The sequence below is a fragment of the Mus caroli genome, unplaced genomic scaffold (assembly GCF_978045245.1).
Source record: "Mus caroli unplaced genomic scaffold, Mus_caroli_1 scaffold_12, whole genome shotgun sequence".
Classification (NCBI taxonomy): domain Eukaryota; kingdom Metazoa; phylum Chordata; class Mammalia; order Rodentia; family Muridae; genus Mus; species Mus caroli.
This window is the reverse complement of record NW_028227267.1, coordinates 43,052,413-43,059,537: the sequence shown is the minus strand read 5'-3', so window position 1 is coordinate 43,059,537 and position 7,125 is coordinate 43,052,413. Positions and strand designations below refer to the sequence as shown.

The window sequence follows — 7,125 nt, the reverse complement described above, 5'->3', positions numbered from 1 at the left end:
CTGACAGTGCAGGCCATGCTATCCTCCCCCTTGGAAGAGCGACACAGGACTGTTCCCACAGCAACAATCTAGCCGGACAATGACCATCTTAGAAGCAGGCAAGCACAGGGCCTGAAGATCTAAGCACACAGCAAGAGTCACTGGGTGTGAAGCTGACTCGCCCTTTGAAAGTCTTCTCAACAATAAGGCTGTGAGCAGTAGCATCAATCCAAGGAAAGCACACATTCAACCAATAAGTGATGGCCACCCAGAGAAAGAAAATGAGTCATGTTTTTACATAGTCAAAACCATGGTGGTTTATAGTGCGTGGTAATAGTACTGGACACAGGGCTGGTGACATGGCTCAGCAGGTAAGAGCACTGACTGCTCTTCCAAAGGTCCTGAGTTCAAATCCCAGCAACCATATGGTGGCTCACAACCACCTGTAATGAGATCTGACCCTTCTTCTGGTGTGTCTGAAGTCAGCTACAGTGTACTCATGTATAATAATAAATAAATCTTTGGACCTGAGTGAGCGGGGTTGACCGGAGCAATCAGGGCTGACAGGAGTGAGCAGAGGTCCTAAAAAGTTCCCAACAACCGCATGAAGGTTCACAACCATCTGTACAGCTACAGTGTACTTACATAAATACATATATACATACGTCTAAACAAATATTACTGGGCACAAGTGGGATCCTGCAACTCTTCCCTGAGGAGTGAAACTTGCAGCCATATGAAAAGGAACCGCTAAGAACCCAAGTGGCAGGGCATAGGGACACAAGCCAAATCATAGATCACAGCCAGCCAAGATTTTGCAAAATGTCTTGATGGCTTAAAGACTAACATCAGTGTTTAAACCAAATGAGTTCTTAAGACAAAAGACACCACCGAAATCTGACCCCTGCTGGCCGCATCTCATGGCTAGGTGTCCCACCTGTGAGAACAGTTCTCAGGGATGGAGGGAATCACTCAGACCAGTGGGCAGCCTGTGTCCAGTCAGTTCCAGCAGGGCACAATATTCCCCAGGGAGATGAGCCCAGGCCTGCACTAGATGTGCAAATTACACAGCTTGCCTTTGACAAGAGAAGGCTTGATTTGGAAACAGTCTGCCTCTGAAAGGACTCTCTGGGTATCACTATGTCTCCCTCCACACAAGTGTTACAGACAAACTTTCTATAGAGGACTTGTGGGCCATATTACTGAGAACTATCAACTGATAGAGCTCAGATATGACCTGGTCTGCAGATATATATATGTGTGTGTGTGTGTACATACACACACACACACACATATGGCATATCCTTATATGCCCCATAGCATGACATGCAACCTGCCCGAGTGAGTCTTGAAAAATATTATTACAAGATATGATTAAAGATAGACATAGTGTAGTTGGTAAAATCCTTCCCTGGTAAGCATAAAGCCCTAGGTTCAATCTGAAAAAAAACCATGTTGGTGGTTTACACACATAATCGCAGCAGAAGGTTATCCTTGGCTACACAGCTGCAGCCCAGCCTCAGCTACATGAGGTTCTCTCAAAAAGCAAACTAAGGGCTAGGGAGATCGCTCAGACAAGGAAAGTATTTGACTCAGAAGCATGCAGACCCAGAGCCAGATCCTCAGCAGTCACAGAAAAAGCCACCGGCAGCACAGTGTGTCTGTGTGTCTCACTGGCACTGGAGAGGCAGAGCCAGGAGGATCCCTAGGGCTTGCTGGCCAGACAAGCTGGCTCCAGCTTCAGGGAGAGAGCCTATCCCAAAAAAGAAAGTACAAAGTATTTAGGAAGATGACACATGACCTTGACCTCTGACCTACACACACACACACACACAAATACACTCACAATACACCTACAATAAAATGTAAAGAGGCAGGATTTTACTTTCCAGGCTCCGAATGTCTGAGCCCTGACTACCTGTGTCACAGAAAAGCCACACTGGAAGAATGGCGCGCACACACACTAAACCCCAGCTTTCATGGGCACAGTGGCCAGTCAGCTACTGTCCTACTCTCTGGAGCTGTACCCTTAGGTTCTGAACTCTGTGCCCACAAGGTGTCAAGCCCTAAAATGGCTACAGGGGCCTGAATTGTGAGAAGTAAGGAAAGAAAGCCACTCTCAACTCCACCTCAGCAGTTCAAGGGTCTGGGGGCCCCTGAAGAGGGGGAAAATGGGGGTCGGGGGAGAAAGTGCCTGAAGTGTCATCTCCCACCACTGAATTTTCTTCAGACTCTCAGGTGTAGGAGAGACAGCAGACACTCAGCAAGCACCTCTAGGATGCTAGGTGAGGGACCCAGAGGTAGACCGGACCCTGGACCTCCCAGGTCAGAGCCCAGGGTAGGGATAGCAGGCGTCTCTGATCTTCTTCCTTTTTTACTAACCATGAAGACGGATCTGTGGGATACGTGCTACATACAAACCCACACACGTGCGCTTGCGCACACACACACATCTAGGAAAAGAAACTCTGTTTCTTGCTTATAACCAAATTATCCCATTTCCTGACCTTAAAAAAGAACAGCAGGTTTCCTTAGAAGATTTCAAACCTTATTAGCCACAGTGGGAAATGGTGCTTTAATGGGGCTATGATGGTCTCAGCCTCGGGTGTCTGTGTACGCTGCCGTATTACTTAGCAACACCGTGGCCGTTTAGGTTTAATTTCCTAGCTTGCCTGATAAGGAGGCTGCAAATGTAATTTGCAGGGCTGCAAGCTGGGCAAACTTGCAGGGCTATTAGATGAGTCACTGGGTGAGCCAGGCCACTGTGCCCAGCTCTGCGGAAGAAGAGAGATGAGCTCTGATCTGCCGGGCTGATACCGCTGAGGCAGACACAATTTTCCAGGTGTCTAGGAGCTTGTTCGGCTCCCTCCCCTCCTGCTTGCTGGGTTGTTGCCACCATTCATTAAGGGAAGCTTCGCTCACCTCTCAAACCTCGTCACAATCATCTTCTAGCTCTCTGGGCTCTGCCTGAAAGCTCAAAGTCTGGTGAGGCCCAACGGCAAAGGTAATAACAATAACAATGATGAATTAGCGGTAATAGCAGCAACAGTAACATTTTAAGCACTTGGTAAACACTGTGCCAGAGCTTTAGGTAAACACTTTCTGTTGTCTCCCAGGCATCCCCAGAAAGGAGGCATTACTATGACTCTAATTTCCCACCGAAGAAACCAGAGTTCAGAGGGTGACAACCAGCTGGAAGACAATAGAGGGTAGGGGACATGGCTGCCCGCTGAACCAAGGATAGCCTGCCAAAGGACCTAGCTGTCACCCAGCACCTTCCAGCAGAGCCATGACTTTCACTGTTCTCCAAGGATCAGGAAACCCAAGGTTATATATATACATATATATACATATATACACACACATATACACACACACATATATAATAAATATGTGTTAATACATATGTGTTAATACATATATATGTATTATATATGCATATGTATGTATTATATATGTGCATGTATGTATTATATATGTGTGTGTATATATATATATATATATATATATATATATATATATATATATACACACACACAAAGTTGTATGAACTGACTAATTCACCCTACACTATACTTGATCTTAGCCAAAAGGCCGAGAAGCGATGAACTAATTCAGTGTACAATCTTCTCATTAGCATAAGCAAGTAAACTCATCAAAAGACCCAGTCCAAACTGAGATCTTTCCATCCGTGAATTGTCTGGTGTCACAGCCTTCTGAGCACCTCTCCCGTCAGTGCAGCCTCATCCTCCTGGGTGCTTCAGCCAATTATTGCTTCTTTGTGGGTTTCACATCAGGCACTCTAATCCCACTCATCTCCCTTCCCCTTGTACCTACCCTCTACCCTGGCAACCTTCCCCCAATGGAGAATAAAGACTCCCATTGTGGAAGCTGTAGTGTGTCACAGCGTGTCCCACAGTATCACCTTTGGTCCACACATCTTTGTTTGCAAATGTTCACTGCAATGAGTCATCGGTCTGGTACGAGGCCTCTGGCTTCTGCTACACTATCAATATTGGAACCTCATGGGACTTTTCTCAGATATCCTGTTGTTACCCTGTGTCATCGAGACCTTGAAGCCTTGGTTCTGGAGGACCAGCCCCTTTACCTACTCCAGTAGTTCATCGATGGGGTAGATGTTGAGTGGGCCAATTCAAAGCCCTGGATCTGGGCCTGAGAAGTATCTGAGCTAGTCAGCCCGCCAGCTCTCTCATACCCACACCACCAGAGTGAGCTCTTCTTCCCTGTCCTGACTGGCCCAGCTAATGCTGCAGCCAGCAAGGGGCAGACCCAGCTATCCTGCTCTGATGACCAGCTTTCCTGCCTGCCTTAGGTGGCAAGGGACAGGAGAGGAGTATCTCTCCATCACCCATGTCACAACATGGCAGACAAGTGGCAGAGCCAGCTCTCCTATGCTCGTACCTTCTGGGTCGGCCTACCCACAACTCCTGCAACCAGAGCCAGCTCTGCAGTGCTTCCTGGGTGATGTGTGGGGTCAGCCAAGATTCTTGACACCTTTGCCTCCTTCTCTCATAGTCAAGCTCTCACGGGACCCCATCTATCTTACACACAGAGCCAAGTCAGTCTGTTTCTCACATCTCTAGTGTGACTACCTTGTTTCAGGCCAGAATCGTCTCCAGCCTGGATGTCACAAGCTACCTTATCCCCTACTCTGGTCTCACCAGAAGAGCCCAGGTGTCCCTGTTGAATCCATCTGATCCAGATTCTCTGCTCAGGGTTACTTACTGTCTCCCATCCTGCTGAGTGAAGGTTCGCATGCTAAATGGCCACAAGACCCCTGGGGACCCCATTCCACCTGCAGACTCATCTTTCCTGCACCCCAGACATGGCACCTCCTCTTGGCTGTTGTCATTCACCCAACACACTCCAGCCCCAGGTCCTAGACATTCAGTATTCCTTTGGAAGCTTTTGTCTGGTGCCCTCTTGGCTCTTGTGACCTCTGGTCAGTCTCCATCAAGTTAGAAACAGTTTCCTGGACAATGTATGTAAATAGAAATCTCCCCATCACTCCTCCCACCTCATCCTTCCTGATTCTCACTACCACCTGCCCTGTCTCTTGGTTCATATTATCCGCCCTCCAGCTACAGCACAAAAGCAGGGAGCTTGGTTTCTTCTCTGCTAGATCCCCAGTATCTCAGAGTGGGCCTGGTGCCTACACACTGCTCCTTAGATATTTGCTAAATAAATGAGAGAGCAAATGTTCCCGTGGGATGCACTGTTATATGCCCTGACAGAAGCACACACATGGGCCTCACCTTGGCCTCTTTACTCCATGTGACGTAGGAGGCCTTCCGTCTGGCTATTATCACCCGCACCTCCACCACAGCCACTCCTTAGCAAAGTGAGCTCCATTTTTCATGTCTGATGATCACTGGCTGAGAAAAGACAGGGACTGCTGAGTCACCGGTAACTTGTGATCTCTCTGTGTGTGCCTTGCCCTGGATGAACTGAGAAACAGCTCAGTCATGAGGCTGGTTAATTTAATAATTAGCCTTGGTGAGACACGGAGGCTCTGTGTGAGGGTAGAGCATTTTAATCCTTGATTATAGAACTAGATAACAGTGCTCTGCTCATTTACCTATAGAATGAGTTGTTGTGCTTTGTTGGGCTAAGCTTTGCACTTTTACTTAAACACTTATGCACTATGGTGGCTTGCATGAGAATTGACCCCATAGGATCAAATGTTTAAATACTCGGTGAAACTCTTTGGAAAGGATGAAGAGGTATGGAGGAGGTGTGTCACTGGGGGCAGGCCTTGAGGTGTTAAGGATTTCACCATTCCTAGTGTGCCTTCTGCCTCCTGCTTATAGTTTGAGATGTGAGCTCTCAGCTGTTCCTGCCACCGTGCCTCTGCTCTCTATCATGGATTCTAACTCTCTGGAACTGGAAGCCTAAGTAAACATTTTCTCTTATAAGTTGCCTTGGTAATGGTGTTTTATTACAACAGAAAATAACTAATACATATACCATAGGAAAATAGATGCGGCCCAACCTTGGTATTTCTTTCACCTAAACAAGGGCTTCTTTTTTAAATGGGCCAAATGATTCTAACTTCATCCACGTCCTCAGAAAATGTCTAGACAGAACAATGGTTAGGCCCAGGTTCCCTCTACGGATGCCATGTTTTCCTGCAAGCAGCATGGTGTGGTCAGCTCTACACAGTCCAGAGGCCCCTCTGTCTAGGGCAGGACCCACTTTGATAACTATATGCAACATCCCAGATGTTCACTCTCTTTGGCCACTAGATTCTGCTTGACCAAGAAGGAAAAGCTAGAAGGGTGGCTCTTCCCAGTGCTGAAACTCACTCAAAAAAAGAGCTGAGCCTAAAACCCAATGAGACACATGCTTGCTCAGAGGAGGGGAAAGCTTCCATCCGGGCATCAGCGCTAAAGCTGATAGAAAAGGCTAGGAGGGTTGACAGAGATGCTACCCATTTCTCAGGGGGCAGGTGGGTGGTTACCTCTGGACAGACTGCTATTTGCTGAGGAACCCAGTGCATGAGGAGGGTTCTTTCACTCTTGCTCTCTCTGAATCTTTCCATGGTCAATGGCTCTCAGGTCAACATAGTCCTTCAAAGATGCTGATGTGGGTGCGCCCTCCACCAGAGTCCTCTCATGGTCACCCCTGCGTGTCAGCCTCCACTCTTCTTCTGAAGATGTGGCTGGATGCCATCATAGGGTGTCTCCTGCCAGCCCACCTAATTCCTCAACCTAAGAGGGAGTATTCGGTTTCTTTTCAGAAGAGACACAAATCATGGGACATCATAGAGAAAGTCATAGAGAATGGAGGGTCACGGAGGAAGGTGATTGTTCGGGAGAGCTTGGGATATCCAGGGGCAGATGGAGGCATGTTAAAAGTGAAAGGCAAAGGCATGTTTTAAAGATTTATGGGATGGGATGAATGTCATGGACTTAGACACACTTAAGCCAGAGTGGCAGAATAAGAAGCCACGGCCTTCTTTTTACCTCAGAAACACAAGAATTCAGCAGCAGTTCCCAGACAAACATCCTTAGCGAAGAATCCGGAGGCTAATTGAAATGGTGCTGTACACCAGGTGGATACAAAATCAGACGCACTGAAGCTGGTGAGGAGATGCTCTGCCCCTGGCACAGAGCCACTCTGTTA

General features: G+C 47.6%; 1 pseudogene; it reads right to left on the bottom strand.

Annotated features, from left to right (window-relative positions):
• Nucleotides 1-3,436: 3,436 nt before the first annotated feature.
• On the bottom strand, nt 3,437-3,585 carry LOC115029348 (U2 spliceosomal RNA; annotated as a pseudogene).
• Between the last annotated feature and the right edge of the window lie 3,540 nt (nt 3,586-7,125).